Here is a 25,065-nt window from a genome sequence, read left to right as displayed (position 1 = left end):
CAGACATCGTAGCGATATGACTGAAAAATTGTTAAAGCTATATTAAAAATCCAAATCACACGCATACACAGTCCACCAGTGATTTTATATTCAGACATTTTGATCTTTAATATTTTTAAGTGTAGTGGTTACTTAATTTACTTGAGCCATTTTCATTGTTATTGCACTGTTTCACCTTAATTAGTCTGCATAGGCCCACATTAAGTATCATACATTTCGTCATCATTATAACCCAAGAGCATGATAATTAAATCTAGCAGTTCATACTGTCTGATTTTGTCATCATTATAACCCAAGAGCATGATAATTAAATCTAGCAGTTCATACTGTCTGATTTTGTCATCATTATAACCCAAGAGCATGATAATTAAATCTAGCAGTTCATACTGTCTGATTTCGTCATCATTATAACCCAAGAGCATGATAATTAATTCTAGCAGTTCATACTGTCTGATGCAATCCATCATAATAAAATCATAATATTCCTAGTGTTAAAATTTTGTGGTTTGTGTATAAAGTAGAAAGTTTCATAGTGTTAAAATTTTGTGGTTTGTGTATAAAGTAGAAAGTTTTGAAGTGTTACATTTTTGTGGTTTGTGTATGAAGTAGAAAGTTTCATAGTATTACATTTTTGTGGTTTGTGTATAAAGTAGAAAGTTTCATAGTGTTACATTTTTGTGGTTTGTGTATAAAGTAGAAAGTTTCATAGTGTTACAGTTTTGTGGTTTGTGTATAAAGTAGAAAGTTTCATAGTGTTACATTTTTGTGGTTTGTGTATAAAGTAGAAAGTTTCATAGTGTTACATTTTTGTGGTTTGTGTATAAATACACCTGTAGAAAGTTTCATAGTGTTAAAATTTTGTGGTTTGTGTATAAATAGTAGGTTTCATAGGGTTAAGATTTTGTGGTTTGTGTATAAATAGTAGGTTTCATAGTCTTATGATTTTGTGGTTTGTATATAAATAGTAGGTTTCATAGGGTTAAGATTTTGTGGCTTGTGTATCAATAGTAGGTTTCATAGTCTTATGATTTTGTGGTTTGTATATAAATAGTAGGTTTCATGGGGTTAAGATTGTGGAGGGATACAGAGTTTACCATACTGTTCAACAATGCTATCTCGTATGCTGGATTGATTTCTTTGATATTTCTTAACCATAAAAATTACAAAAATTACAAAAAAAATTTTCCATTGGGAATTCTTCAAACAAGTTAATTTTTTTAATCATCTAAGAGGTCTTACACATATACACCAGAAAAGTGGACCTGAAGATTTGGTACTTCTCAAGAGCATTAAACACCATAAAGTCCAGATGTAAATCAACACCATAAAGTCCAGATGTAAATCCAATGAATGGCCCCTTTTTGTTGTTTAGACCCTGACCTTTCAGTACATAATGAAACAGAAAATATGTCTTTGCCTCATTTAGTCCACATCTTGATTGCAAATGCTGTTGAAACGTTTGTAATGACTTTCTCAATAATACTCTCTAGGATTATCCCAAAACTATACCACATGATAAAATGTTTTACCATATGTACTTGCTTATAAAGTTGTGTCAGACTGCAAACAACAAAGATCCAGATCTGCTGTAGCATAATTGGCCTGCAGATCAGGATCTATATTGATTGTTCTAGTGATTACTCCTTATAAATTGCACAGACCCAGATCTGCCAGTGCATTATGCATTGGCACACCTGGGTCTGTGCAGTTTGAAGTTGAACTCTTCTTATAGCTGAGTATATAAGGTATAGAGAACTCAAGACAAAAGCGATGTACACCAGAATTATGTGGTAACAATAAACAATGGAGCAAGTGGCATTGAATACTTTTGGAATTTGAGAACTGTTGAACTTGGCAGGATCTTTAATCTGGGAATTATTCTTCAGGCACAAAGCTTTATTCTGCATTAAATACTCCCCAAACATCAAATGTGTTGTGATGTGATTTGGATTTTTAATATGTATAGTTTTAACAGTTTTTCAGTCATATCGCTACGATGTCTGCACTGTGGCAATTTATAATGATGTCTAGCACTGGGGCATCATGCCGCAGACATATAGCATGATGTCCCACCCAGTCACATTATCCTGACACCAGGCCAACCAGTCCTAACACTAACCTCTTAATGCTGAATGCCCAGCGAGGCAGCTGTTTGTACCATTTTTGTAAGTCTTTGGTATGACTCAGCCGGGGATCGAACCCACAACCTTCCATGTCTGAGGCAGATGCTGTAACCACAAGGCAACTGGAGCAGTCCCAAACATGAAATCATATAATCAATATTTCAGTAGCTTTTTATAATAGATTGGAAACCAGGTTGATAATCATTCAGTTATCTGACAAACCCATCTGTGTAAATTATCAAATGCTAGTTTAATTTTATGGAATATTGGACTAAATCCAAGTCCTCTGAATGAACTAATAAATAAAAGCATATTGCATTGTCTTTATCAGATGTGTATTGCTTGCATATGAAATATTAATTACTTAATTATTTAAAGTGAATGTACCCTACAACTCCTTTTGCAGTTTAATGCCATTTCTCAGTTCAAGATAGGCTATATTTGGCAACCAGTATAACATGTGGAGGAAGAACTCTTGGAAAACCCCCAGTAAGAACCACCAACCCATGGGAAGCTGCCAGCAGCTTTCTCACATACCCACATTGGCCGTGCCCACGCTTCATAGAGGAGAGATGGCAGTGAACACTAAAGGCAACCACTTTAGACCACTCAGTCACCCAGGGCCCAAACTGAAAATGAATTGATTTTCTATAAATTAAGTTATTATTCAAGAGTACAATTTATTTGAAATGAAATATGTGTCATACACTTTCTAGTGACTGGTTTACAATTTCTAGCAATTTAGCCATCAAATGGATTTAGGTTGTACAGTTGTCTGTATAACAAAAGCGCTGTTAATTCTAGCACTGTTTAACCTCAAATTCTTGTCTGACTTAGTGAGCTCCTCTAACAACATAGATGACAAACGTAATGAGACATAGGAGTAATGTAATAAATTAGATAAATGCCAGAAAATGCTTTTTTTTGTGAGGATGGGTGATGCAGATAAAGATTTCTGTTTAATGAAGTAAATTGAACCTGTCAGCAGCCTTAATAAAACTGACAATGAAGCATGCAAAAATAATTGCTGTATGCCTCAAGTGTTTTGTACCTACAGACACAGTTACCATTCAACTGAATACAGCATACCTTTGGAGCTACCGTTTTGTACCTACAGACACAGTTACCATTCAACAGAATACAGCATACCTTTGGAGCTACCATTTTGTTACTATGGAAGATGAGAGAGAGAGATACTGAGCTGGGCATTGAGTGAATTGTGAAAGTTGTTATTTACCTCACATTTTTAAAAAGCTGTTGGAATATTGTGATCTCTTTTTTCTCTTTGTCTTCTGTTTAAATAATACGTTCTTCAGTTACTTTCTATTTCCCCTACAATGTAACTTGGTGCCAGTTTCTTTCTACTTCCCTATGATGTAAATTATAGCCAGTTTTTTTCTACTTCCCCTATAGTGTAAATTGGTGCCAGTTTCTTTCTGGTTTCCCTATGATGTAAATTTGTGATGAAGTTTCTGACTACTTCCCCTATGATGTAAATTGCTGCCAGTTTCTTTGTGCCAAAGTTGCCATCTATTTCTCCTACGATGTAAATTGTTGCTAGTTTCTTTTTCTTCTACTTCCCCTATGATGTAAATTGGTTCCAGTTCTTTCTACTTTCCCAACAAGTAAATTGTTGCTAGTTTCTTTTTACTTCCCCTCTGATGTAAATTGGTGCCAGTTTTTGTATTCTTCTGCTTCCCTATGATGTAAATTGGTTCCAGTTCTTTCTACTTCCCCTATGAAGTAATTTTGGGCCAGTTTCTTTCTTCTTCCCCAATGATGTAAATTGGTGCCAGTTTCTTTCTACTTCCCCTATGATGTAAATTGGTGCCAGTTTCTTTCTACTTCCCCAATGATGTAAATTGGTGCCAGTTTCTATTTCCCCTATGAAGTAAATTGGTGCCAGTTTCTTTCTACTTCCCCTATGATGTAAATTTGTGCCAGTTTCTTTCTACTTCCCCTATGATGTAAGTTGGTGCCAGTTTCTTTCTACTTCCCCTGTGATATAAATTTGTGTCAGTTTCTTTCTACTTCCCCTATGAAGTAATTTTGGGCCAGTTTCTTTCTTCTTCCCCTATGATGTAAATTGGTACCAATTTCTTTCTACTTCCCCTATGATGTAAATTGGTGCCAGTTTCTTTCTACTTCCCCTATGATGTAAATTTGTGCCAAAGTATCCATTTCCATACCCTTTGATGTAAATTGGTGCCAGTTTCTTTCTATTTCCCCTATGATGTAAATTTGTGCCAAAGTATCCATTTCCTTACCCTTTGATGTAAATTGGTGCCAGTTTCTTTCTACTTCCCCTATGATGTAAATTGGTGCCAGTTTCTTTCTACTTCCCCTATGATGTAAATTTGTGCCAAAGCATCCATTTCCTTACCCTTTGATATAAATTGATGCTAGTTTCTTTTTACTTCCCCTATGATATAAATTGGTGCCAGTTTTTTCTACTTCCCCTTTGAAGTAAATTTTGGCCATTTTCTTTCTACTTCACCTATGATGTAAATTTGTGCCAGTTCTCTATGATGTAAATTGGTGTCAAAGGTACATGAATTGTGTTTCTACTCTCCCTCCTGCCTACCCGAGATGCAGGAAGAGTCCTAGAGGTCAAATACACACAAGTGCAATTACTGCCTCTATTTTAAATACTTCAAATGAAATTGTGTATAGTATATGCAGTGTTAGCAATGACTGACATATTCAGACAGGCTTTTAACTCAAGTATTCAAATGAAAAAGTAGATCTTCTGTAGTCATCCTGACATTGGTACCTGCATCCCACCTTTGTTGAAGTTTTGGGGTAATTTGTTGTTTATATCACCTTTATTTTTTATTCATGGTAGGTGATTTGTGGCATGAATATTGCTAATTATCAAAATGACAAAGTTTTATTGAAGAATATGTCACATTCTGACTGCGTTGGGTTTTAGACTTTTAAAATATATATAATAATAATAATAATAATGAGGACTTTGTATAGCGCCTAATCTTTAGAAGCTCTAAGCACTTTACATTAGACAACACCTATAAGATAAAAAACATATAATAATATTATTACAAAAACAAACACCATGAAATTAGAAAAACTTTAAAAAATAAAAAACATGCTGAGAATATTTAAGGTAGGAAAAATTATTATGTCTTTAAGTTTGTTCTTGCAGTCAAAATAAGTGAGTTTTGAGAGCCAAGAGGGCTCTGTGATTACTGTGTCTTTGTGTCCAAGTTCAGTGGGCAATTCATTCCACGTTGCTAAGGCCCTGGTATGCAAAAGAACGCTGTCCATATGATTTTGTTTTCATAGTGGGAATAATGAGTATACGATTGTCAGAAGAGGAGCGTAAGTATCTTGCTGGTGCGTACACATGGGTGAGGTCGGATAGGTATGTTGGATTAGAGTCTGACAGTGAAACATAGCACAGAGAACAAATTTTGTGTTTGATTCTGGATTGAATGGATAGCCAGTGTAGGGTACAGAGCAGCGGGGAGGTGTGCTCTGATCGTGGTACTCTAAGTATGATCCTAGCAGCTGTGTTTTGAACTTTTTGAAGTTTCTGGAGTAGATATTGAGATGAACCAGACAGAATTGAGTTACAATAGCAGCAGTGATGTTGGAATTGGATCAAGTTCACATGACTTTGGTGCACTCTTCATCATGATTGTACGTACGAAATCCATAGAGACAGGTTCAAATGCTGCTAATGGTTGCTGCTCAAATTCTGTATCCCAACTGTATGGTGGCGACGAGTCAATTGAAATTGTGGTGTCAAGCTTATCTCTAATGGTTTGTACTTTGTCATGGAAGAAATTTGCAAACATGTCTGGAAGGTCGACTGGAGAGAAGGTAGTTGGAAGTGGTGTTGATTTGTTCCTTGACATTAGCTTGTTTGTAATCTCGAAGAGCTCTTTGCAGCTGTAACTTTCCATGATCTTAGTAGTGTAGTGGGCTGATTTTGCTGCATGGACTATATTTCTGACATTCTTCTTAGCGGCTTCATAGATTTGCTTATGAATAGTGAGTCTGGTGGAAAGCCAGAGCCTCTCAGCTTTACGGCGATCTCTTTTAGCAGTGCGAAGCTGGTCCCTAACACTGCTATACCATGGAGAACACTTTTGAATTGATACTCTGCACTTGGTAGCTGGGGCATGTTTGTCAAGTAATGAACACAGACAGTTATCGAGTTGTTCTGCGGTAGGAGGTAAGCAGGTTGCTAGGTTAGCTTTGATGTCATGCATTAGTTTGGTTCTATTTTTCATATGGAGGTTTCTCTTAGTAGCAGATAAAGGTGGAGGGTTAGGGACTGATACGTCAAGATGGCATATAATACAGAGGTGATCTGATGCAAGGTCATGGGATAGCAGGGAGGACCGTAGAATGTTATCATCAGGTCTTTGAAGAATCCAGTCTAAAATGTGACCATGTTTATGGGTGGGTTGATGAACTAACTGTTTGAGGTTGAAAACATTAATGGAATCTATGAGTTTTGATGTATTTGAGTTTCCAGGACAGTCAAAGTGAAAGTTGAAATCTCAAAGAATAATCAGGTCAAGTTATTGCCACCTATTGAATTTCGAATATACACTATGGGTAGTTTTTTTGTTGAGAATTCTTAATATACTTCTATATAATCGATACTTTCATCAAATCACCGAGTATGTGCATTCATTAAAAGCTGTTACTTAATGTTAATTATGGGGAATATGTTGCCAATGGTACAAACTAGAACGTTGTCAGAGTTTGAGGGCAAGTTTCCATTTAAAGTAAAAGTCATGCAGGTCATATATGCATTCACTACCAACTATTTAAGTAACCAGTGAAGGTTTTTAGAATTTAATTACACATACCTTTAAATGGCAATTATTCACTTCATTTGGATCCTCGTACATTTGGTAGGTCAATATTTACATGATCTGACAAACATATATGGCAAAACTCAGTGTTAAAATACATGGACTTATTTGGACAAGATAAACCATAACGTGTCATCTAGTATAAACCAGATCAAATGTCGCATGCTTTGATTTCACAGCAAAACCTGCGCATGTTTAAAAAAATAAGTACTACTCTATATTATGACAATTAACCTCGACATGATGTTTCCTTTATCCAGTTTATGCTGCCATTGTAAGAGTCAATCAATAATTTTCGTCTGGAATTTTTTTTATGACAGCTAACTTTTCTAGTGCAGAACATTCAGTTATCAGAATTGAATAGACTTTGTTTAAGCTAATATTGTTAATGTTATATTTTAGAACAACAAATAATATTTAATTTGAGTAAACGTGCTTACATGACCACATCGACATACACTATGGATGTGTTTTTCTTTGAGACTGTTCATCGCATGGTCATGGAACTTTTTACACTGCCATGTTATGTTTTTAACTTAACCTCCTTTTAATGCTTGATTAATCTTTAGGGTCTTTGCAACTATCGGTTACGTAGTCATTAAATATATCCATATGATGATTCTTCTATGTAGATGTGTTGGCATGAATTATTATAATGTATACAGGGAATCTTCTGATGCTTTGCCTATCTAGTGTCTTGATCAGAGTTGAAAAAACTAGGATATTAATAATTTTTTGCTGTCCTGGCCATAACACTTTTTATGATGTGTAGTTCGTGGCATTATTTTTTCAACATGGGGGTTATCACTCAAAAACAACTTATGACTATATTTATTTGGTCTTTAATGATGTCAGTATGACCTTCCAAATGGCCTCCACGGTGATGAATATACAAATGTTGTTACATCTATTTCTCCTAAGCAGATGGTTGTACCTAAAAATGTTTGTAATAAAAAAAATCTTTATTCTTGCTATAAGAAGAAGTTCCAGTATTAACATGATGCTGACTCAGCCTCCATAACAGATTCCACGACAGCCATCTTGAAAATGGTAATATGGCTACTTCTTCTGAACAGATTAATATGTGGTTTAAATTAAAATCCTATGTTAGTATGTAACTGGTTCTGAACAAAAATGGTTCTCATCTGGTCTCCAATATGACACTTATCTCAAAGCCATGTTATCACTGTTCCTCTTTAATAAATGGTGTTATTGACAAGGGCTTTTCACAAAAAATTATTCTTGTAATAAGTTATTGGTTCAAAAGGAAACATTGTATCATATGCACATTTTTGTGAAGGCATTTAAAAACCAGAACTAAATTATATTGGGGTCAAATCCAAGGTCATTGCATGCATTTTTGTGCCTAATAAAGCTTTCAGCACAGTGGCTTGTACATACTTGCATATAAATGAAGTTTGACCCAACTTATCTTTTGTTTAAAGTTGAATTCCAATAAACAAGTTAATAGCACACTTACATTGATTTTAAAGTCATGACATGGGTTTTTAGCTGTACTGGCTTCTGATTATGTTAATACAGACAAATATGAATAGAAGGGGTGTGTTTGAAGATTAACTTGAATGATACCAGTTTAGGATCTAGAGGTTTTATCCAAAAAGCTATTAATTATCAATTTGACCAAGCTAAGCATTTGGGTACATCTTGACAGTTTCTGAAACAAGTTCAGCAATTTTCATGGAATTGATTGTATGATGCTGTCCATTCATCTGTTTATCTGTATGTTACCAACATCCTTTCTGCAAAGTAACTGGTTTCCTACCATCTATAGTTGCAAAATATTGTGGCTGGCTTGCACTCGAGGTATGGAAGACCCACATTGTTTTGGGGGTCAGACTCTCAAACGTCAAGATCACCATGACTTAAGAAGAAAAATGGTTTCCACATAATAACTCGAGTTGTCCACCATCTGGAGCTGCCAAACTTTGTGGATGATTTGCACATAGGTTAAAGAAGAACCCATATAATTTTGGGTCAGAAGATCAAAGGTCATGGTCATTCACTAAAAGAAGAAAAATGATTTCTGCACAGTAGCTATCCATTGTTACCCATTTAGAGTTGCCATACTTGTGGATGGATTGCACTAGGCATTAAAGACAGTAAGGAAGAACCATTTCTGTACTGGGGTCTAAAGGTCAATGTCACTGTCACTGTCACAAGAAAACTGGTTTCCATGCAGTGACTTGAGTCCTGCACCATGTACAGTTACTAAGCTTTGTGTACTGCTGTGGTGGTTAGAGCATCCACCTTAGATGCGGGAGGTCGTGGGTTCAATCCCCGGCTGAGTCATACCAAAGACTTACAAACATGGTACTAACAGCTGCATCGCTTGGCGCTCAGCATTAAGAGGTTAGTGTTAGGACTGATCAACCTGGTGTCAGGATAATGTTACTGGGTGGGACATCATGCTACATGTCTGCAGCATGATGCCCCAGTGCTAGACATCACTATAAACTGTCACACTGCAGACATCATTGTGATATGACTGAAAAATTGTTAAAACTATGTTAAAAATCCAAATTACACACACATTCTAAACTTTGTGAATAGCTCGCACATGCGGTAAGGAAGAATCCCATTAATTTCAGTTAAAGGTCAGAGTCACTGTGAAGAAGAAACCATTGTTTTCATATGATAGCATTAGTTCTAAATTTAAAAACTGGACCAGTCTTTATAGATAGCTTGCATTTGGTGTTAGGGAGGAGCTTAAGATTTTGGGGTCAAAGGTCATGGTCACTGTTATGAAAGAAGAAAAATGGTTTCTGAACAAAAATTAATTTATCTGCATAGAAGAATTTTAAACTTGGGAGAGACATAATGTGCCATTCACGTTCCTCCTGGGTTTCTTTTGCACTTTGCTTACAGGTATTGTGTGAGCTTGTTAATTTAAACATGAAAAAAATTATTTGTGGATCATATCATGTTGGAATCTCTCAAGAACATAGATGATTTCAGTACCCAACAGTTAAAAATAATACACAAACAGAAGAAATGGACTTATCTTGGATTTCTTGCAATTCTTTTCAATAAATAGAGCATCATTTTCTTCAAGTGACTTTTTGTTCCTATTCTTTGGGTGAATGAAAATGTTGCCAAGTCATGACACAGGTGTGGGATTTGGCAATGTTTGTGTCTGGGTCATAACTTGAAACTTTAAAGACAGAAATTCCTGCCACAAACCTGTTGCTCTATAAAATCAACTTCAGGTGAATTAATTTATTTATTGGATCTGTTAATGAGATCTGGAAAGTAAGTGGGAAAACAGATAACTACTCAGCAGGTATAACATATTTGTACAATAGCTTTTACCATAGCTTAACTGAAAGCTTAATTTTTATTTGGAGATACTGAATCAGTCTTCAAATTGTCCATAGCAAAGTGTTTAATTTATAGATCCAGATTTTAAGGGTAAAATCCAAACATTCAAGAAATTCAGCATGAATTGATTTTCAGTTTTAAATTAGAGAAATGAATCAGTCGGAGCTTTGTGAATTAAAATCAAAGATTTTTTAATGGAATTATGCAATTTCTTACTTGTATTGTTTTAAGTAACTTTGAGATTCTGTGTGCTGTTTGTATATTTTATGTTACAAGTCCAGTTTCCAAAGTCCAAAGTAAATTTGGGGACTTTGGTGTAATATCTTGGGCACTGAAAAACTTAATTAAAAATCATTGTTGGGTACCATAATGGGCTCATATATCCAAATTAAGGACAACTCCATTATGGTTTTAGTCCATAAATAAAAGTAACCAGTACAGTCTGGTTTGTGACATTCATTTTTTGCTTGTCTCCTGATTAAGTCCTGGTTCCTAACAAAGCCTGGAAAAGTATGGAGAAAAAAGTTAGACTTTTCCAGACCTGGAAAAATGTTTGGAAAATAAAAAATTTGTTTTATAGGTCTGGAAAAAGTATGCAAAATAAAGGTTGTGCTAAAAAAATCTGGAAAAAAATATGGAATTATGGGATGTTTTATTTAAGTTGTGTGGTAGATTTGTATGAGGCATGGGTTCCTAGGTGCAAGTTTCAGTGTGGTTGGTGAGACATGGATGACCTATCACCATCAGGATTAGTAGATGCTATTTTAGACATGCAGATACCGTAAGCTCATTGATAGTGACACAAACTTCAGATATGTGCCAGATGTGTCTGGAAAAGGTTGCAAACAGACTTTTTACAACAGCTGTATGAACCCAGTTAAGTGGCTTTACCTGTAGATCATCAATTATGTTTCCAATTTATTAGACCAAAAGGCCTGTCAGATTGAAATTGCGTATTATTGAAAGCATTGTTTATAGTTCTCAGTTTTATTTATATATTTATGTAATACAAGTGTTCAAGACGAAAACGTTTTTTCTTTCTAAGATATTTCTGTGAATGGCTGATTTATAAAAGATTTAAAGTAGTTAAGAATCTTGATTATTTTCTGATAGTAGAAAGATCATTACCACTTTAAATTGGTAATTGTAACAGATGAAGAAATCACTTTTAGAATTGCAGCTATACTTGAAAGCATAAAAGAACACAATTCCAACTGTGTTAAAAGTACATAACTAATGATGTATTAAAATGACATACCAGTTTTTCTATTAATATTTCTATTCTTTCTTTCTTTACTACTTTCTTTCCTTCAAGTGGTTATGGCATGTAATTTTGTATGATAAAACCTTCATAAGACTGATCATAAAAAATGGTATACAACAAAATTATATTCCCAGAAATAAAATGTGTAGCATTTGATGTCAAAACAAATGCCACATTATTTAATATGAGCTGCTCATGACATTGCATGGGATTCTCAGAAACTGTGGGGTAGGGTGATAATTGAATGGGTCACATAGGTTTGCCATGCATTATGCCTATGCTCAGTTAATAGTAGTTGTTAATTAAAGTCAACATGTACGCAAAGCTTAGGTGAATCAGATGATTTGTAAATAATGATGAGTCTTAATGTAATACAAACCAAATGCCTGCATCTCCACTGAAGTATCCCAATGGGAGTTTTTACCTTTCTCTAATCTATAGTGCATTTGCTGATGTGGACTGCCAGTCTGAAATGGTTATCCAACAGGCATGTACTGCACGTGCCATTTGAGTGCAGATCAGCCAACATTTCATGGCAAATTTGTTGCCATTTTGAACATTTCGTCAGGGTTTTTTTTTTTTTCCTTTAAAAATGTTCCACTGTAAGTTAATAGGAAGAATTTGAACAGAACATTGCAATAATCATTTCATTATTTTCTGCTGATAGATATGATTTGACTAACTGCTGATAGATATAATTTGACTGACTGCTGATAGATATGATTTGTCTGACTGCTGATAGATATAATTTGACTGACTGCTGATAGATATAATTTGACTGACTGCTGATAGATATGGTTTGACTGACTGCTGATAGATATGATTTGACTGACTGCTGATAGATATAATTTGACTGCTGATAAATATGATTTGACTGACTGCTGATAGATATAATTTGACTGACTGCTGATAGATATGATTTGACTGACTGCTGATAGATATAATTTGACTGACTGCTGATAGATATAATTTGACTGACTGCTGATAGATATAATTTTGATGGCATTCATCACTGCTAAAAGTTTAATTTCCTCAAAGCCCTTATCTCATTTATTTCATGCTAAAATGTATGTTGCAGCAATTCCTATTTAATATTTTGCTTGTGTTTTTTCACTGAAGAATGTTTACTTAAAAGAACAGTACATAAATATCTCTGTGTGTATATATTTATGTGTGCGAGTGAATATATACACACACAATCAATACTTGATAATGGCATGATTCATAGAAAAGTACATATAATGGCCAATAGAAAGTTCCCACTTTCAGAAGTTTAACTTTACTTTTCTGGAGGTTGAATTTTCTACATTTGTTTATCAATATCCTTAGCATTTGCAACGCTTATCCTTCATGCAACTCTGTATAAAAAATACAGATGCAAAACTTCAACTGTATATGTAATGGCTTTAAATAACCTCTTGTAATGTAGGCATTTGTATGTTGATCAGTTAGCTTTACCAGCTGATACAGCCATAATACTTGGACCATAGATTTACTTAGCTTTGCCAGGTGATATAGCTATCATACTTGAACCATGGATTTAGTTAGCTTTGCCAGGTGATAAAGCTATCATACTTGAACCATGGATTTAGTTTGCTTTGCCAGGTGATATAGCTATAATACTTGGACCATATATTTAGTTAGCTTTGTTAGTTGATGTAGCTATCATACTTGAACCATGGAAATCAGTTAGCTTTGCCAGTTGATATAGCTATCATACTTGAACCATGGAATAAGTTAGCTTTGCCACTTGATATAGCTATCATACTTGAACCATGGAGTCAGTTAGCTTTGCCAGTTGATATAGCTATCATACTTGAACCATGGAATCAGTTAGCTTTGCCAGTTGATATAGCTATCATACTTGGACCATGGATTTAGTTAGCTTTGGCAACTGATATCCATCCACCCCATTTCCTTCATCTTGCACTCATGCAAGGTCAAGGTCATTTGAAAATCTTGGTTTTTCTGTATGATTTTAGGTCCCAAACCCAGGGAGTGTAATTATAGGTTACTGCATTTGTATGGGAAAATATGAATGAGTTTTACGAATGGAAATACTGCACAATCTTGGAAGTGCAGTATATCCATCCAAAAAAATGAGTTCATATTTTCCCATACAAATGCAGTAACCTTTTTGTTATATGCTAATTTTTTATTCTACCTAATGCTTGATTATATTAACAAAATACACTGCAAGAATCAAAGTAACTGAATGTATGCCATATTCTAAACTAAATACACAAGTGCAGATTCATCATTACACAACAACATAATTATTGCACACATAACCTGCCCAGATAAATTTGAACTTAGTCGTGCACTCGATATAACTTTCGAAAGAAAATGGCATGTCTAGTTAAAATTGAAATGTGGAGTCATATTGTGAATGAATGCGCATTGCAACAACTTTTCCATTTGATCTGGAATGAATAAATTTTTGTATTTTTTTCAATTCTACGAAATTTCTTGATTATGGACTGGATTTATATGTGACAATTCCACATGAAATATATTGGATTCAAGAAGCTAGGGAGAAGCGTGTTGACATCTGCAAATGTGTTTCTGTTTCTGTCATTGAATGTTTAAAATCATAATGTGGGAAAAATATGAAGTCTTTCAATTGCAGTTATCAAAAAGACAATGGAATTTAATGCTTATTTCATTTTGAGTGACTAAGGTGGATGCAGTTGTACTTATATTCGAAATTACAGTACAATTTCAAGATGTGTAGCCAAGATTGCGAACGTATGACATGGCTCATGTAATTCGGATTTGCAGAACTAAGAAAATACATTTTGAAGAAATTCAGGATGTAAAACTGTATGTATATTTTTTTGCCATTCTTATCACCAGCTAAAGAAGACAGTATATGTCTTGTCACTTGTATGTTATTTGTAAGGACCCTTTGTTGCATCTGTTGTATAGCTAGCCTAAATCTGAAACATTGTATCAATAAAGTTAACGTGGAATATGCCAAAGCAGCTGGTTTGTGGCAGTCCATGAAACAACTGCTTTAGTTCATTCAGAAACAAACTTAAACAACCACAGCATAAAACACATACTATGCGAGTGTACATGATTTGTTTACAAATCAAAAGTGTTGGTGTCTGCGTCCATTGTTTGTTTACAATAGAAAGTAGTTCTTTTATGTGCATTAATGCAATATGTGTATTTGCATGTGAGTTCAGTATCAGGTAATATTGCATGATTCTGACAATGTAAAGTTAACAGAGGAAAAAATGAGCATATAATAAGATGTCATACTTGAAATGTGAAATTAGGATGATCTGCACTTATATATTCATGCACGCAACTACTTCCAAGCCAAGGAATGGCTGTCCAAATATCTGATATGATCAAATTGCCTAATAAATTGATTTCATCAATTCCATCATTTCCCTGGTGATTCAATACTGTAGCCAATAGTAGGGTTTAAAAGTTTGAAATTTTCCCAGAAGTTTGATTTTTAACGAACACACACACACGCACATTCTTGTATTTGGTGGATATCGAGAACTTGTGTATGGAACCATGTACCGAGGACATTTGTTTTGGCGATGTTAGAGCCAAAAGAAATACTGTTTGAGGCAACAAATTAATAGCAAATGGTGATGTATCAAGGAGGGAACTGTATTATCAGTTCTATGGAATATGAAATTTAGCAGTGGAAGCGAGGATGCACACGTTTACACAAATATTCTGTATAATCCATGCAAACTAAGGACGCACATCACAGAGACCATGGACATTGGTACATTATGACTAACAAGGACATGTTTGCATATCTAGTCCAGTCTTAACAATCAATATGTCCACTCAGGTGGCCTGGTGGTTAGAGTGTCTGCCTTGTGTGTGGGAGGTTGTGGGCTTGAACCAAGGCCGAGTTATAATAAAGAAATGAAAATGGTACTAACAGCTGCCTCGCTAGGCGCTCTGCATTAAAAAGTTAGTGTTATGACTAGTCAGCTTTGTGTCAAAATAATGTGACTGTGTGGGACATCATGCTAAGGCAGTGTGGTGTAATGCCACAATGCTCAACAACACTATAAACTGCCACACTGCAGTTATCGTAGCGATATGACTGAAAGATTGTTAAAGCTACATTAAAATCAAGTCCAAATCACATACTGGTATTAAGTACATGTAAATATAACCTCCATAAGGGTTTCGTCTGCAACTGTTCTTTAGGGCAATTACATTATTATTTGAACATATATCTTGTTGTTATTGACTGACTGATCAATTTATTGATTGACTGATTGTCCTGCAATTAGACTTTAGTATGACATAACACGTTTTGGACTAATCCACCCCTTTGGAGATCATATTGTAATACATTTAGAATATGCGCATTTAGTTATAGCGACATGTTTTAAGGAATTCTTAGATTTGTGTGATTACTTGTTTGATTATTGGAACTCTGTGTAATGGAAATATTCCTTAGCCTTAAATAATTAGCCAGTTAGTAGGAGCAAACATCACAGAGGGAAGTGTTAGTGAGTTTCCATGATGCCATGGTTGACTTTTAATGAATTCAGGTCAAAACTGCATGAGTGTTCCTGGAGTAATATAGTTCCTATTAAACCTAATAGTGTAGTTAAAAGTGGTGTGACTGCAGTGGCAGTATTTACGGTAGGATACCAGTAAATTTCACAAAGGATTAAACAAGAAGGGACTCTGCAGATACCATTTATGTTGCCATAATGGCAAATGCGACACAGTTGTACTGGCGAAATGTGCCTTGAAACCATAAATTGACTGGCCTAAGGTGGCGCAGTAAAAATAGTTCCCTGTGTTAGATGATAGTTGTATAGTTTCTACGGCATGAACTGCTGACGGTATGGAAAGTTAATTAAGAGAAACCACACAGATGTACAGTTGATAGATATTTGGCAAGTTTTGAGATCTGTGGTCTTGCATTGATTAGCGAAAAATGTATAGAATGGACATATCGGTCTTTCTAATTTACAACTGAAGTTGTATAGAAGTCTTTGGAAATTTGGGGTAAACTTATGACTTCTAGCGGAATTGCACCAGGGTTAGACAACGCTTAGTCAAGCAAATACCCCTGGCTTGTAACAATACTATTTGGCTGGATTTGAGCATTTATGGCAGGAAACTTGCCTTATCATAAATGACTTTTTGCTTTTTCACAAAATAGAGTAATATCTTATTTGCATAATACGCATACGAATCTTCGCTCTCTCTCTCTCTAGCATTTGCAGATGTATGGATGAAAATAAGAATGAATGTTTGTGTTACCCATACTGTGTATTTCACTGAGACTTTGTATTTTTCAAGTCACTTTGGTTGAATAAATTGATGATGCATACAACATTATTTTTGTTGTAATCTGTATAGTGTTTTATCTCAACGTCAACACAAAGAATACTGATAGACTAAAACATCAATAACAACAACAACATCTATGTTAACTGAATTGAAACCTCCTAAATAGCTTTAAAGTTCAGTAATTACAGAAGTGAAGAACAGAGTTCTATGAAAGTACGTGTATGTATAGAGTTAGTGGATGGCGATACTTGTCTAATACCTTTTTACAAACAGTTTATTTTGTTTTATTGTTTTGGAGTCATGAATGAACAAGAATATACTTCAATGGTACAACACTCTCTTGGTTCACCTTCCAAATCACTTAGTTTATACATTTGTTAATTCAAGGTACCATGTAAAGGTATTTTGCATGTGTTTGTGTGTGATTAGGATATTTAACATAGCTTTTTAACAAATTTTCAGTCATATCACCACAATATCTGCAGTATGGCAGTTTATAGTGATGTCTAGCACTGGGACATCATGCTGCAGACATGTAGCATGATGTCCCACTCAGTCACATTATCCTGACACCAGGCCAACCAGTCCTAACACAAACCTCTTAATGTTGAGTGCCAAGTGAGGTAGCTGTTAGTACCATTTTTGTAAGTCTTTGGTATGACTCGACCAGGGTTCGAACCCACCACCTCCCACTTCCAATGCGGATGCTTTAACCACTAGGCAACCAGAGCGGTCATGGTGTTTTGCACTGCTGATAGGAAGTTGTAAACAGTTTTTTTCCACGTCGCCTTCTGTATAAAACCTACTGAAAAAAGACTAAATGAATATTACAGTTTAATGCAGCTCTAAATAAATGTTCTGTTAAGTTATAAATACAAGTTGGTCCAATAGAACATCCTGAGCGTTTTGGCTATTGTTAAAAACCTCTTTAAATTTGGGAAAGCAATAATTAGACTGATGCCTTGTTTTTACATGTGTGTTGTTTTAATAAGACTTCATTTACAACAGAACTGTCGATACAAATATAATTCATGATATGTTCAGCAAAGTCATCAAATCACCAACTGAAGCAAGTATATACATTTAAAAGAAAGTTGAATGCTTTTAACAGTTTATGATTGCTTGCATGTTTAGTCGCAGGCATTAAGAGCATGATGATGAAATTATTGCTGTAAATAAATGTTTCATTTTGGGACTGATCATCTTGATGATAAATGTTTGACCACTGTATAATATATTTATCTTTATGTATATTTACTGAAGTTCTTTGCATGTAACTTCCAAATTTGGTTAGTGATAATTCGATCTCATCGTAACAGGATTTTTCACTTGATTCACATCTGTTCTCTCCTATTTGAATACTAAGTAGGCAAATAATGAAATATTGGTGGATATAGCTCATTTAATAATCACAAAATAAATTTTGCATATCAAGGATGTCTTTTCAATATCTTTACATGTATAAAATCTTGCTGCAAACAGGACGTTTTTAACTTTACAGGTGGGTCGGTTAATTAGCAATTTCATTCCAACTCTACAATGAATTCATACGTATTTCCAATAGCATTTTGATGTACTTTTTTCGTACATGTCGTAGATTGGACGTGTATGGTATGAACGTATCTTGAGTTTCCCAGCACTATTGTCTCACGTGTATGAAATATTAATAAAAATACCAGGGACTGTTATATGCACCAGCTTATCTTCTTATAGTTTAGCTTAGTAGTTGGTCTCTGATGCTTGGATCTAAAAGGAGATAGTACATTTTTGCAATGTGTAATTTGATAGCGGAGACCTCTCTACAAGTTTTCCACCGGTAATCGAGGACATGGTTTGGGGCATGTGTATCCTCAGCTTTGGAAGAAAGATACACTCCAAAATCGAAAACAGGTACCAAGCGTGTAAATGGGGAACTTCCTACAGACCATGATTTTACGTTATTCTAGGCTAAAATAGTGTTGCTACTGTTTCATGTGATGCAGCCAGTACCGGTATCTTGTGCCACAAAAAAATACAAACAGAAATCTCTCCTCTCCGCACCTGGTAGCTGAATATTGGAATTAATGTTTGGCATCTAGATTCTTGTTGTTGTTGTTATTGTTGTTGTGGGGTTTAATGCCATTTTACAGCACACGATATGCTATACATGGCAGCCAGTATTAATGGTGGAGGAAGAACCCGTGAAAACCATGGAAAGAACCACCAACCCACACAAAGCTACTGGCAAGCTTTCTCACATACCAACATTGGCCGAATCCAAAACTGGAACCCATGCAGACAGAGGTGAGATGGCAGTGATCCGTAATGGAGAGCGCTTTAGGACACGTGACCACTCAGGGTTCCATCTAGATTCTTGAATTTCGTGCTTTTGTTCAAGAAGGGATTTCTAGGCATGCTATGCAAGGTTAAGGTCATTTGAAAACGTATCTGTATCAGGCAGGGAAACAGGCAAGACTAGTATCTCATTGCAGTTATGTCCTTGGTCTGTCCTGCAGTCTGTTTGAATCTATGAAATGAGGAATCCTGTAATCTCGCTTTTCTATAAATCATGTGGGGTTTATTATTCTCTGAGAATCACACATGCATCTGATACTCCTAGCCAATGTTTAGTACAATACTTCAATTAGAAATAAGTGTAAGGTTGATTCCCATGTCAGGCAGACTGCCAGTAAATCTGTTTTATGACATTTGAAGAATAACAGATTTCCATAAATATAACAGTGTCTGGTTCCTGAATGCTTCCTGCCTTCCATCCACCCCTTCTGTATATATTAACTATTAAAACAGATCAATAAATTCTGCCTTTATATTTTTACCATTGCAAACCTTCTCTTAGCTATACATGCTGCTATTTTTGGCCTGATCTTGTTAATTCAAACAACCAATCCTAAAATGATCTAGTCATTAATACTAATTCATTCATTACCAAAGTTTTACTTAATTGTATATACGTGTACTGAAAGGCTTAAGTTAATATACATATGAAACCCCTTAAAAACTGGACACTTGATTTGACAGAATCCCCACAAAATCAAAACTTTGGGAGGCTTGAGGCTGAAATGTTCTTTTTTAATATCATGATTGTTTTAAAACTAAAACTCCTCTACTGTGAAAACTGAAACAAATTTTAAATCGTAAATTTTACACTTGGAAATGTATTTTAGCTGCTAGATTCCCAACACACACTGGTCCAAAATATTTAGTTAGCAATTATTACAATAGGCTCATCGGGGCCCCGAGTGGCCGAGTGGTCTAAAGTGCTTACCGTTCCGGATCACTGCCATCTCACCTCTGTCTGAGTGGGTTCGAGTCCAAGGCTCGGCTAGCGTGGGTAGGTGGGAAAGCCTGTCAGTACCTTCTCGTGGGTCGGTGGTTCTTCCCTGGGTTATCCAGGGTTCTTCCTCCACCAGTTATACTGGCCACCATGTACAGCCTATCTTGTGCTGAAAAATGGCGTTAAACCCTAGAACAACAACAACAACAACAATAGGCTCATCAGTGAGAAAATGTGCCTAGGGTATGCATGGTTAAAACAATACTTGACATAATATGTACCATATCTCTCTCTGTCTCTCTCTAAAATTCAAATGCCTCTTCTTTGTCATTTTTCACAAAAATGTACGTGTCAAATATATATTTGTGACCTTTAATATAAAAACATTAAACAAGATATAACAACTTGTAACAACTTGTAACAACTTGTAACAAAAAAATGAAGATTGATATTGCTAATTATTGAATGTCCTGTGAAAATGGGTCATTTAAATTTTAGATTTCCTGCTGTTTAGAATCAGCTTTATCAGTAGTGAAGTGGGGCACCCTAGCGACAATGGGAATTAGCATTACAGAGACCCCTGGGTCACTCTAGCGACAATGGAAATTTAACATGGAGAAAAATCGTGGGTCACTCTAGCGACAAGGGAATTTAACATGGGAATAAATCGTGGGTCACTCTAGCGACAAGGGGAATTTAACATGGGAATAAATCGTGGGTCAATCTAGCGTCAAGGGAAATTGAATATAGGATTTTTTTTAAAAAATAAAAAAATAAAAAAATTTTTTTAAAAAAAGGGGTAGGCAATGGAAAGGCTATCTCTTTTCGAGAAATATGGCTGGCCCTGAAAAGGGCCTTTGGGTTTTATGTTAATGTATTCATAAACATAAATGGCACCGCATTGGTCTTCTTCTTGTCCTTAGGCTGCGTCTTACTGTTGGTCCGTACATCAGCACTCTTTTCAGGCATCCTTGTCTTTCGACGTAGATCCTACGTATCCACAGGCTGGTGTTTGTCCTGTGGACAACGGTCCACTTCGATCGGACATACATGAGCAAGTCTGTCCGAAACATCATGGAAGACACAAGGGTGGATGACTCAACTGTAGTCCACATCTTGAAGCGACGAGAACAGGTGAATCAATGCATTGAACGGCGCTTATTTATAGGCGGAGGAAGGATTGAAACGGATTGAGTTCATTTACCAATCCGAACACGCGTTACAGAATTCAGTCAGCTCGCATCCAATCCGAAGAGAGCAGTCTGTGACGTCACGTAGTCAATATAGATTCGCTAGCGCTTGTGTGCAGTCAATCTATGCGACAGTGATTCAACATGACGGAAACTCAGAAAACGATCCAGTGGGGTGAACCAGCAGGGGAGACTGCCCAAGGGAACCCGGACTTACTTTCAGAAGAGGTGAATTGGGATTTTGTGGATTTTCTCTCCTCGCAAGAATTTGTTCCGGAACCTTCGTTACTTTCTTCATTACCGCAAGTGGAGAATTTTAGACAGAGACAGAAAGAAGAATTGGAGAAATTTATACAACGACAAAAGGAAGCGGAACAGACTTTTCTCCTACAGCAACAGCAACAAGAAGAAGAGGTAAGAAAAAAACAACAGCAACAACAGCAAGAAGAAGTAGCAGCAAAGAAACAAGAGGGTGAAAATCAAACGGTCACGGTACTGTTGGACATTTTAGCGGAGTTAAGAAGTCTGAAACAAATGTATCAGACTTCTTTATCACGACCGAAGAGAATACGACCTTCCCGAGCCAAACATGTCAACCCTGTGACTAAGCCTACCGTACCACCCTTAGTGATTTCAACCCAATCATTATCATCATCAACATTACGCAGTCCAGAAGTAGGCCTTGGCCGTGGCAAAGGCTTAAGGCAGTTAAAATTGATTGCTTAAACTCACCCCTACACCATGAAGAAAAAAGGCCCTTTTCAGGGCCACCCACATTTCTCGAAAAGAAATACAATTTCAATTTGCCAATAACTCAAAAAAAACTCACCCATGTTACCCTTTTAATACGTGTCTGTGTATGAGTGCGTGAGTGTAGCTTCTTATTTTAAAATCACAACTCAAAGACACTTACCTTATATCATTCATTTATTCTTTTCTCCATTTTTTACAATCCAATTCACAATTTATAACACAACACTTTAATAAAAAGTTCATTAATTTCTTCTTTTCTCCTTGTTTAGTCTCTCTGTTTTTTGAATTTCTTCACCGTCACACTCTTTTCCTCTTCTTCCTCCTCGCTTTCTTCCCTTCTTCTTTTTTTCTCCTGTTTCTTTTTCTTCACCTGTCTTCTTTCTTCCTCAGAAGAATCCCTCTCTTCCTCTGAAGAATCCCTCTCTTCTTCTGAAGAATTCCTCTCTTCTTCTGACTCCTCTTGTTTCTTTTTTGGGCAATCTGGAGACCAATGTCCTTTTTCTTTACAATAATAACAGGTATCTTGACTTTTGTCTCTTTTATCCCCTGTTTTTTTTCTTTTTTGACGGTCTGGACACTCTGAAGACCAATGCCCTTTCTTCTGACAGATATAGCAAGTATCTTGACTTTTATCTCTAAAGGAAGGAGAGTAGTCCGTAGGCTGGTCTGAAGAGAATTTTCTAATGACCCCTCGCAAAGCTCTGACGAAACGTTCCATCTGGTCAGTCTCTTCCATCGTTGTGCTCGGCTCGAGAGTGAAATGAATAGTGAAAGGACAAGACACACACCCTTTTATATACGCTGGTCTGCTATGACTATAAAGTAGTTTATGGTGTTTGAACTTGAGTCATTTGACTTTTTGCTTTCAAGATGAAACGATCCCATTCATTCGAGAAGAAAGAAGAAGAAAGTAAGAGGCAGAAACGTGATCTATCGCCTCGTACCAGGGCTGAGATTTTGGCACAAATTCATGCCAGTGATTTTGAAGAGGACATGAGTGAACCAGAATCCGAACCCTCTAAACCAAGTTCATCACCCTTAGTTAACCCTGAAAATTACTATTCCATTCGAGAGACGGAAAAGCGCTCCTCTAGAAAATTTAGAACCACGGCTTACAAATACACGGTGAAGTTTAAAGATTTCAAGGCTGAAGTGCCGTTAGAGAAAGCAGAAGGGTTCATCACTGAGGTGTGGGATTCTTTGCTCACTGCACTCAAGCGACAATGTCAACCCAAAGAAGACGATCGCTTGAGACTTTCCATACAACACGACGGTTTGAAATCCCCTGTTTGGATCGAGTTTAGCACCCCTGCAGAATTAACTGCTTCCAAAGTCATGGACAAGATTCAACACGTACAACAATCTAATGATCAGTTTGACATCACCGATGGTAAAGCCACACTGGACATGACCCACGTCTCTCCTCCTCAAGGGACTGGACGCAAAAAGATGTTATTGGTGGACGACCTTCGCAACACCAAAACAAGTCTCGTCCGAATTAACAACCCTCAAGACCAGATGTGTTTAGCCCGTGCCATCGTGGTGGGACGAACCTATGCCAACAAGAACGACACGGCAGAATGGAAAAGAACCTGGAAAACTATTCAACGTTCCGACCGAGCCAAACAACGAAACGAAGCAGAACTCCTGTTACAACAAGCCGGACTGCCCAAAGACACACCTTGTGGCATTCCCGAGATGCAAAAATTGCAAGATGTCCTAGCTCCACGATACACCTTGAAAGTGCACCCTCAAGAAATGCGCGGGCCTCTATTGTTTCGAGGCCAAGATTTTAAGGACGGAAAATACATTCACCTTTATCATCACGATGACCATTTCGATACCATTACCAGTATCACTGGATTCCTGGGATATGTTTATTATTGTGAGAAATGTGACTATGGTTATAATAATCGAGAGCAACACAAACATTGTGGATGGAAATGCTCAGGATGTTTGGCCTCTCCACCCTGTCTGAGCGAAGAACCAGTGCCTTGTTCAACTTGTCTGCGCACGTTTGTCAGCCCTACCTGTTACCAACAACATCTGAAGACGCAAGGTTCACAGAAGAAATGCGCTTGTCAACTGCTGAGATTGTGCCCTACGTGTGGACAAGGCATACTTACCAATAATGCCAAGGCACACGTATGTCGAGGAAAGAAAAAATGTCACATTTGTCACCACATCGTGGACTTGGAACACCAATGCTACGTGCAAAAATACCAACCCTCACCAGAGAAAGAGGACGGTCACAAGAAGAAAGGCAATTTCATCTTTTTCGATTTTGAATGCATGCAAGAGACCGGCATTCACATTCCTAATTTTTGCGTGGCTCATCGAGCGTGCGAGAAGTGCATTCAAGAACCTATCTTCAGTCATTGCCCTCACTGCAGCAAGATTCCTGGAGGACGTGAAAAAATCTTTCGGGGACCGAACACGTTAGCCGATTTTGCACAATGGGTCTTAGACCCCATCGACAAGACGTGGAGCCAAGAGGACATCGAACGTTACGGAGATTGTCATCGTCATGCCACGGTGATGGCTCACAATTTCTCCGGATACGATGGACAGTTTCTTTTGAGGTACTATACGGAACAAGGCACCGAGCGTCCTAAAGTGACTTTGAACGGAGCCAAAATCATTTTCATGCAAGTGGGACAAGTACAGTTTAAAGATTCGATGAGCTATTTGGCCATGCCTTTGAGTCGAATGCCTAAAACGTTTGGAATGACAGAAATGGCTAAAGGGTACTTTCCACACTTTTTCAATACGGAAGCCAATCAACACGCCGTTCTACCCCATTTACCTGAGGCTCACTATTACGACCCCGACAACATGCGTACCGAACAACGAGAAGCTTTCTACGCTTGGTACCAGGCTCACGCTTCGGACCCTTTCGACTTTCAGGAAGAAATGCTAAAGTATTGTCGTTCCGACGTGGACATTTTACGGCGTTGCTGTGGAAAATTTCGAGAAC

At 36.6% G+C, this 25,065-nt stretch overlaps 1 protein-coding gene across 3 annotated transcripts in view; it reads left to right on the top strand.

Annotated features, from left to right (window-relative positions):
* The window catches only part of LOC149787571 (protein deacetylase HDAC6-like), a 548,042-nt gene that overhangs the window by 440,540 nt on the left and 82,437 nt on the right, over positions 1 to 25,065 (top strand). The window lies entirely within an intron of this gene.

This window comes from Sinohyriopsis cumingii, chromosome 11, assembly GCF_028554795.1.
Source record: "Sinohyriopsis cumingii isolate HCF-2022 chromosome 11, ASM2855479v2, whole genome shotgun sequence".
NCBI classification, from domain to species: domain Eukaryota; kingdom Metazoa; phylum Mollusca; class Bivalvia; order Unionida; family Unionidae; genus Sinohyriopsis; species Sinohyriopsis cumingii.
Note: the sequence above shows the minus strand (reverse complement) of the source record. Positions and strands in the feature narration are given on the sequence as shown.